The sequence below is a fragment of the Triticum aestivum genome, chromosome 7B (assembly GCF_018294505.1).
Source record: "Triticum aestivum cultivar Chinese Spring chromosome 7B, IWGSC CS RefSeq v2.1, whole genome shotgun sequence".
NCBI classification, from domain to species: Eukaryota; Viridiplantae; Streptophyta; class Magnoliopsida; order Poales; family Poaceae; genus Triticum; species Triticum aestivum.
This window is the reverse complement of record NC_057813.1, coordinates 462917473-462927386: the sequence shown is the minus strand read 5'-3', so window position 1 is coordinate 462927386 and position 9914 is coordinate 462917473. Positions and strand designations below refer to the sequence as shown.

General features: G+C 48.0%; 1 long non-coding RNA gene across 3 annotated transcripts; it reads left to right on the top strand.

The window, feature by feature from the left end:
- Positions 1–6700: 6700 nt before the first annotated feature.
- On the top strand, positions 6701–9416 carry LOC123157867 (uncharacterized). 3 transcript variants are annotated; one of them, XR_006479099.1, is made up of 4 exons: positions 6701–6777; positions 6881–7388; positions 7498–7893; positions 9390–9416. It is a non-coding gene; the product is annotated as an uncharacterized lncRNA (long non-coding RNA). The 3 variants fall into 3 exon arrangements; XR_006479100.1 differs by having other exon boundaries at positions 6713–6777; positions 7080–7388; positions 7498–7842; XR_006479098.1 differs by having other exon boundaries at positions 6713–6777; positions 7080–7388.
- Positions 9417–9914: the final 498 nt, after the last annotated feature.

Below are 9914 nucleotides of genomic sequence, written 5' to 3'. Positions count from 1 at the left end.
CGAAATACATGTCGCTGGAGTAGCTAAACTTCAGCTACTCCAGCGGCATGTATTGGGATTTGCACGATCGTCCGAGCCATCTGATTCAGGGACACGCAGAGATGTTGGTTTGAGGATGCAAAACCCGCACGCACGAACGGTGGGGCGGGAGACCTGACCCCGAGCGCTCACCGCGCGGAGAGCGACGGTACTGTGGCGCCAGCGAATCCCCCGGCCCGGGGCGTTGGGACGTAGGCCGACGGATGGAATGTCCGGAGGCCCCGTACGGTACTCCCTGCGTACGTTTATTTTACGTGCCGATGCCCGAAGCGCGCACGCCCTGGCAGTCGGTACCCAACCCATCGTCCGTCTCCACGCCGGTGAGTCGCCCGCATGCTCACGCCTAAAACGTGGACCATCCATCCATCCGGCCGGTGGCCCCCTCCGCAACCTCTCTGCGGCGCCACCGTCGGTTTAATTCGGTCCGGCCCCCTCCGTCGACCGGTACGGCACGTCCCTTTCTCGCGTACGCACGCAACGCAAAGCGCGCACGGACGGACGCTCGCTCGCTGGGCTGTCGTGCGTCGGCGCGCGCTGGGCGTGGCCCCCCGCTGTACGCTCGTGCGTGCGCTGCATGGCCACACGTCGACAGCGACCACTGATTTGCCCCCCTGCTATGTGTTTGGTTTCGGTTTGGTGCACCCGTTCCTTCGGTGGTGCGCGCGGTGTAGCTGAGCGCTGTGCGTGTCTTTCCGGCTATCAGGCCAACTTCACCGCGCGATCCCAAACGGACGTCCGTTTTGTCCGGTTTCTGTCCATTTAGGTAGGGATTTGGAGTCATGTCCGGGCCTGTCCTGGGATGCGGTGGCCGTGCGCCAAGCGCGCGGCCGCATCCATTTGCCCCATCCTGTCTGTCAGGGCCAAAAATGCCCAAATTTGCATCAAAACTAGTTTCCAACCCAAATATTTGTCTGAAAATTAAAATAGTTTTACAACCCAATTGAAATTGTCTTTAATAAAATAGTTTTACAACCAAATTGAAATTGTCTTGACTGAATATAAATTGGACCAATACATCTATTGGTTGCCAATGTGATCCCAGACATGCTCAACCAAGTCATTTTGAAGATTCAAATGAGTGTGCCAATCATGCATCTCACGGTGAAATTGGACAAACTGTTCAAATGTGGCCGGGTCTTGGTGCAGGGGCTCAATATTTTCACCTTGATAATCAAATCCTTAGTCGAAGATACTCTCATCACGCTCGTCCTCGACGATCATGTTGTGCATAATCACACAAGCAGTCATCACCTCCCAAAGCTTCCTTTCATCCCATGACAGTGCAGGGTTTCGAACGATACCCCACCGGGATTGAAGCACACCAAAAGCACGTTCCACATCCTTTCTAGCACTCTCTTGCATTTGAGCAAATCTCTTTCTCTTCTCACCTTGGGGTTTCGAGATTGTATTCACAAAAGTTGACCACTGAGGATATATACCATCTGCTAGATAGTATCCCTTGTTGTACTGGTGGCCGTTGATCTCAAAGTTGACAGGTGGGGAGTGGCCTTCTGTAAGCCTTGCAAAGACTGGAGAGCGCTGCAACACGTTGATATCATTGTGAGAACCTGCCATGCCGAAAAAAGAATGTCATATTCAAAGATCTTGCGATGCCACCGCTTCTAATATGACAGTGCACCCGTTAACATGCCCCTTGTACTGGCCCTGCCAAGCAAATGGACAGTTCTTTCACTCCCAATGCATACAATCTATGCTGCCAAGCATGCCTGGAAAGTCTCTAGCTGTGTTGGTCGCCAACAATCTCTCTGTATCAGCGACAGTTGGCTGCCTCAAGTACTCTGGGCCAAACACCTCGATCACAGCCTGGCAAAACTTGTACATTGACACCAGACATGTTGTCTCACTCATACGCACATACTCGTCCACCAGATCGCCTGGAATACCATATGCAAGCATGCGGATGGCCGCGGTGCATTTCTGGTAAGAGGAGAATCCAAGCTTGCCAAGGGCATCCGTCTTGCACTCGAAGTATGGGTCAAGAGCAACCACTCCCTCTCGGATACGATTGAACACATGCCTTGCCATGGCGATGAAATTTATCCTACTTGAAAAGTGGGGTGTTGGCAAAGTAATCGGCATAAAGCAGGGCGTGGCCTCTCTCCCTGTTGCGGTTCAGGTTGGGAGCACGGCCAGGGAGTGACCCCCTGTACCGAGGAAGCTGTCGTTGAATATGGTCGTGAACGACCAGTGCAGCCACCACAAGATCTTCATCATCCGACGACGAATCGTCCGACGAACAAAGGAAGTGATGAAAGAAAAACTCGTCTCCACTGTCCATACCTTTGATGGCAAAAGGTCGAACACCTTGCGGTCATGGTGGCGAAGAGGCCGCGATGATCACCTCGATGCAGCAGGGGTGGTTGCCGGCCGGCTACTGGCCGCTCTGGAGCTCTCGTCGGAATCTGCCTCGGCTGCCGTGGTCCATCGCCAACAGTCGTGCCCCCTACGCCACCGGCAAGGACGGCGACGGCCAAACCTCCCCCGATAGACGACCAAAACTACGGCGAAAGCGCGGGCGTGGTGGCGGCCATGTCGAGACGTGGTTTGGTATGGACGGCGGGGGGCTGCGCGGTGAGGAGGCGGCTGGAGAATAGGGGCGGCGCCGGTGGTGGGGCAGGGCGGGGAGAGAGGGTGAAGCATTGGGAGCGAAGGGACTGCTAGTGTCCCCGACAGGCGGGCCACGGGGGGGGGGACAAGGGCGTGCGTCGCGGCCGTCCGCGCGCGTCCGTTTCACCCCAAACCGAGCGCAAGTTTGGGCCGAGGATGAGTCGAAAATGGACGGAATCCGGACATTTGTCCGTTTGAGGCCGCGCGCTGGGCCGCCTCTTTTGTCCATTTTACCCCAAACGGACGGGGTTGGACAGGATAGAGTCGCGCGGTGGAATTGGCCTCACACATCCATCGGCTGCGCTACACACCGAGTCGTCAGCTTGGTAAGCTCTCGACAAAATATTGCAATCAATGATCGGTTGTGCTACACACGCCTTCTTCCTTTCCCCTCTCCGAATAATTACCTGAATTTGACATCAAAGATTTTCATAACGATATAAAAAGCACCCTACCACCACGGGCGCAAGCTGCGAAGTACGAACGGCGTGGGTGCTAATTCTGCCAATCCAACATGGCAAAAATGTTTGGAGACTAAACTGTCCGACGAAGGTGAAAATCTTCCTATGAGGCCGCTGCCAATGCGTCGCTGCTTAGACGAGGTGCTAAGCACGTTAAATGTTTTGCCTAGGTTCACGCATTTGGTATTGTTTCTTCATGTGGTTACCACACTCATCTCTTCATTCTTAATTAACTTGCCACATCAGATTTTTTTGCCTACATGGCAAGCTTAGCATCTGTATAAGGTGGAGTTTTGGGAGGGGCCTGACGAACCTTACATGGAACCTTGCCCTGTAATGTGGTCCCACAAACCGACATGTACCAGTCAGACCTATGTGCCCGGCATGTGGTCAGAGTGCAACAGACGCTCTTCATGTATTGTTTTGATGCAGAAAGGTGAAAGAAGTATGGCGACTCCTCGGACTGAAAGACGTTATTAACCGTGCATGTCAAGTGGACCAAGCGGGTGAAGCAATCCTTGCATACTTGTTAAACTTCCCAGCGCAAGAGGCCACTGTCTTAGGCGTTCCAAATTTCCATGAGCTACTGTCCATTGCCTGTTGATACCTCTGGCGAGAAAGAAGAAAATTTGTTCACAGGGAGAGTGTGCAATCAGTACGAGCACTAGCGGACAATTTTGCCATTTCATGTGATCCGGAAGCTAGAGGTAAGAAGGATGGATGGAACAAACCCCGCAATGGCTATGTGAAACTTGATGTAACCGAAAAAGGCTCACGTCCCGCTTTATATATAAAGCAACGGTCAATCCATCATACAACTCAACACACACCACTTGACACCGCAGCACACACACTTAGGGCAAGATACAAGGGTGATAAGAACAACTATAAGCACCCGACAACTCCAAGCAAACGCTTGAAGCATACGGGGCCCTCTTCGGACGAAGAGAAGCCACCGTCCGATCCAAGGATCGAGGTTTCCCTCGAAGCATCAAGGGGAACGAAGAGGAACTGCGACGACGTTTCCAAGAAGGGTCAGGATGGGTTTTCACCCCGCCAAGCCCTCTTCATCACCCAGACTAGGTACACGAAGCCATCACTCGCCGCACCTCTGCCACCCGTCGTCGCACCTTGACCACCATGCCGCCCTTACGACCATGGCAGTCAGACCACACCCGAGCCAAGAACTCCGCCCATGAGCACCGCAGCTACCACCACCAAGGTCGCCGCCCCGGCATCCAAGAGCCCGACTCCAACTCACCCGAGATGCGCAGCTATGGCGAACGAAGACATGAGCGGAAAAGATCCCTCCTTTACTACTCCTCAGAGGCCCCCAGCCCCGAAACCCACCCCTGAATCGGCCAGACCAAGCCACCACCGCCTTGCCTTGCCCCTCCCGGGCAAGGAACGAGCTCCCCTGTGGAACACCATAACCAACGGAAGGCAAGGATAACTCTGTGGCCCTCCTGGCAGCGGAGTCGTCCCTCAACGATGGACGTCCACTGGGAGCAGACCAGCCCTCCGACGGAGGCAACATAAGCATAACGAGAGGAAGGAGCAAAGTACAAACCGATCCGCCTGCAGACGAGCCGATGCCGGGGCAGAGTCCGGCCGTCGCCGCAGCCGAGACCGCCGAACCACCGTGTAGCCAGCACATCGCAGGAAGGTCACCACGAGGCCAGGCCTCACCGCTCCCCTGCCGCCCATGGCCAGAGCAGCCACCACGCCGAGCAGCTCCCCCACCCATGCTGAAAGGGCATGTTGCCCCTAAGTGTGGTTTTGGTGATTAATGACAATCTCTATGGACTAGTGTTTTCATTGAGATATATTTGAAGGGATTGTCCATAGATGGTGCATCAAGGATATTAGATGGAATCAAGGATAAAGTCCATACATATGAAGATATGTTTACTCTAAGTGTTGGTATTAATTGACAAATTCCTATGAAGCATCAAGTGCATTGAATCCTATAGGAAGAAATGTTCCATAGTGATGCATGAAGCATGTTGGATTTATGTGGGAAGAATGCCATCAAAACATTCGAAGAAGTCCTCATGGTATCCCTCTCTGGATACCCCGTGTGAAAGGATCGATATAGTTGACTAGAGGGGGGGGGGTGAATAGGCAACTAACAATTTTTAACCTTATCTTTATCAATTTAAACTTTGCATCAAAGTAGGTTGTCTAGATATGCAACTAGGTGAGCAACCTATCTAACATATAAAAGCTGCTAGAGTACCCGCCATCCCACCGCCATCTCCGTTTCGAATGATTCCTGTACGCTCGATCTGCCTCGCTGGCTCATTTTTACGGTGCTGTCAAAAATCCAGCCACTCCTTCATCTGCACATTGTGCTTTCCTGCATAAGTGAATGACCGGTGGGCCTCCTTTTCTCATTGGCCCAGTTTTGCGGTGTGTCTCGCGTGTACTCTGCGTGTGAAAAGAGGGGATCCGCATAGAGAGTGGGGTTCGCACGGTAAAACCTAGCCACCAATCCCCTCGAGCCATGCGTCCTCTCCTCTCCCTCCCCTCCCCTTCTCTCGCCGCCATCGCCTGTCGCTGGAGCCCTGCGCCCCCTCCTCCCCTACCCCCACTTCTCTAGTCGCCGTTGCTCGTCGCTTTCTTCGCCCGCATTCGTTCCAACGGTGGCGGCGGCGGCAGCGACCTGCACGCCAAGGGCGATGGCAGTGGCGTTCGATCTGATGCAGCGCCATAGAGAGAGGAAAGGAAAGAGAGGAGGGCGAAAGAGAGAGGAAAAAGGAGATGTAGGTGCGTTGGCTGACGTGAGAGGGTCATCGGCTTGGAAGGACGCGGACAACAACGGCTTGGACCAACAGTGTCTTGGCTTCGGGAGCTGCGCATCGAGGGACGACGACCACATCTGCCGCCATCACCAAGGTGAGCTTCACCCCCTCCCCCCTCTCTCTCTCTCTGAGCCGGATTTGTTGGTGAGGTGTTCCACGGTGAGGTATGAAGAGGCGACGTACCATCTTCTGCATAAAAGTAGTTTTTCTTTCTTCATGTGATTATTTTGGGATCTAGCTCTATGCATCCACTTTTCTAGATTAACTTTAGAAAATGGTGGCAGTAATTGGTTGAATGGTTGAAGCAGTAGTCAATTTGGTTCATATGCTTTGAATAAAATTGTGTTCATAGATCATGTTATGCACTTTGAATGAAATTGTGTTCAATATACCAAGGACATCAAGAATTTGATTCATAAATGCAACCAAGATGCAGAGCGGTGGTGGATGGCGGCAGCCTGCTCCCAAGTTGCAGGTGATGTTGCGAGATAGCAGTATACCAAGGGTTATAAGAATTTGATCCATAAATGCAGCCAAGATGCAGAGCGGTGGTCGACAGCGGCGGCCTGCAGCTCCCAAGTCGCAGGTGAGAAAATAATGTGGCGGTTGTTGGTTTGCATAAATACTGATCGAGGCATTGTGAGAATATTTTGTGAGGTATCCTGATTGGCATATCACAAGCTGCTAATGTTGTTCAACCAGGTGTGTGCGTGGACATCTTCATGATTACTAATTACAAATGAACACACGTATCTTCTGTTGAAGTTATGAGTGTTAAGACTTGAGAGTGGTGGCTCATTGTTTCTGTATTCAAATACTGATGAATCGACACTTCCAAAAGATATGTAAGTTCATTCATCATCTCTGACTCTATGCTATATATCATAAGGTGTTTCATTTCTCAAGCCACTGTTTGGTCTGTGTACAATATGTACTTCCTCTTTGTAGGTCAGTCAAATTGATAGGATAATGTATGATCATGCTTTGTATAGAGCTGACCTCACATGGAACGTCCTATCCATCTTAAACTTCACCCAGGCTTGATACAATTGACCCTTTAATTTCCTAGAAATTCTCATCTTTGCCTGTGCAAATATTATTTTATTTGTCATACTCTTATACATTAAAGTTACATTTTATCCCACAGACTGATGGCCAAAGAAGATTTGGGAAGTTCCACTATGTTCCTACAGACTGTTGGCCAAAAAAGATTTGGGGGGAAATAGCTCTAGAGAAGGATTGAGATGAAAATGGTAGAATCATGGTAGAACTGTTTATATTGCTGATTGAGACGGTGATTGTGATTTATTGCTTTTTACTATTTTTTTATCTTTTCTACTTTGCTCAGATAATTTATACAGGTTGTTCTTTCTTTAGTACCAATGAATAACTTGGTTACACGATATACTTGAAGACTGTAGTAGGAACAAAATGCTTGGCAGACCAAACTAATTAGGTAAGCTGAGAACTAATTAAACCCTAGAATAATTGGTTGCCAGTGATAGAATCATCTTGTACTGTTGTACATAACTATTTTTGATTTCAACTTTGGTGTGGTCATGTAGCTTTGAAGTTTCCTGGAGACAGACTACTCTTGCATCATTATGTGCAACCCACAGGGATCTCGCTCGGTGAGACATGCACACCTATGCCACATCTTTACATGTAAGTTTGTTTTGCTTAGCCATGGACAGTGAGGTCCCCCTTCTCTGATTTCTTCATTCCCAGTTCATTTATTTATTTGATATCAATATCTTTACTATAGGATTTATGTCCTTGCCAACTCTACAATTGTTAATTGCACACTCAGAGTCTGGATATTGAATTAGCTACTTTTGCGATCCCTGGACTACACGAGTCAATAGAGCTGATGTTCATCAGTATTTCTGGATTGCCCATCTTTCAGTTGAGTTAAGGCTTTTTCTATTGTCTGCAAATGAAAATTATTTGATGTACCCCTGGTATGATAAAAGAAGAGATTGCCCTTTTCCTTTGTAAAATTTTCCACACACGATGTTGTCGAGGATGATTTCAGAATTTATATGCTCATTGGTTCCATTACTCCTTTCCCCATTAACTCATATTAGACAGTGGTGTATAAAGGTTGCACCTGACTCTGTTTTCCAAGGAAATACAAATGAAGTTATATTACTTGCAACCTGCGACCCCTCTTCGCTAAACAAGAAAAGTAAAAATGATAACCTATCAGGCAGTAAAATTACGTGGCTGATCTCTGTTTTGTGCATGTTCGGTTGGGATTATGAGTTGTTCTACTTCCCTTAAGAGAGTTTATTTTCCTCTCATGAGATGCATACTTATATTTCTGGAATAAATGAATCTTTTGGGTTGTAACCTGTTCTTAGTAACGATGCCTTACCATCTGCCTTCTGCTCTCCTTTATGTTGTTTTTTCTAAATTATTTCTATGGACTACTACCATAACTTGTTGGTTTAGTTTAGTTAGGTGTCTAGGAAGAATTTGCAGTCTTGCAGATGAATCATGATATCAGGTTTAGGCATGCACATGGCCACTAATCACAAAAAATGATATCTGATAAAGCCATCATCATGTCATGTAATTACTTGCAGAACAATTATATTGTTTTTTGGGCCGGTAAAGCGGAAACGGTAGGACTCTGCAAGTCATGTGAGTGTTGTTTGATTATTTACTTTCTCAAGTGTGTGGATGTCGTTAGCATGTTTAGTATACGCACGGAGATATGCAAAGTGTAAAAATAGTTTCCTGGGAACGTCAGATTTTTTTTCTCCTTGGAACGAATGAAATGTTCGCCAGCGAGCGATCACCCCACCGAACGTTTTTGGTCGATCTGGGGGAGGAGCTGGACCGAACGATTCGCCCAGGCCCCCACGCGAACAGTTGCCTCCTGCAGGCAAAAACAAAACTTTGACTAGGCCTTTACAGCCTCCAATTAGGCTAAAAAATGGCCCTGTTTTTTGTGACGCCTCAACACTTGGATCATCGCTCGAGGTTATTGCTTTTGAGTTTCAGGTGATAGGTTCTTTTTATTGATTTTTTGGAAATCATGATGCTAAATATATGGATTGTGTCAGTTAGCTAATCTATTGGCTCTTTGATGTGAATGGTGACATGATGCCAATGAAAATACATTTTGAACTGATAGTATTTGTATAGTTTAATTTTGACAGAGTATAGGAGCATACTCAATGTCTTCCGCTTTTTGTATGAGGTCGGCTTATCTTGCTTATAGTAATTAGCTAAATAAATATATGGGCATTTAAGAATATCTTTGCAATTAGGCCAGGCGTGAGAAAAATTTCAAAGACGATGATGTTCTCTTTTGGTGTATTTCTATTCTCCCTGTTCCAAATCTTTTTGTTTGGATGCCACTGGCACACCACATGCTGTTCTGAAGATATCATGCTATGGGACTTCTCAGCAGAACCTAAACAAAAGGAAGCTATGGTTTTACTTGCAGCTCAGTTTTCACATCCTTCCCAGGTTTCACAAAAACATACACATATGCTTGGATGGGTGTCCTTGCCTGCGACCTTGCTGTATCCACAGGTATTGCAACTCCTTCCCATCCAATTTATTCGCTGTTCGTCCTCTCTGCTGTGATTTGGCGATTGAAATCAATTCATCTGGATAGGGAGGAGCAATTCAGTAATCATTTACGCACCATGTATAGGCTGAAAGCTGAAAACTAAAGACCATGGAAAAGATAACACCATCTTTTATTGGAAAGATAGAGATGGAAAACTAAAAAAAATAGTATTAGCTTTTTTATCCAATGGAAATTCATACCACGTGAGCCCTGAGGTTGAGAATGGGAAAATGACTGAACTTGTTCACAACACTAGCAGTAATCTTGACCTTTATTTAACTGGTTTTGTATTCTCGACCTGTTTGCATATTTTTATAGATGAATTAGTCCCAGTGTTACTGGTTCACTTGCTACATGGCTCGAGCATGCTACTCCTAACCTAAGTGGTTGTTGGTC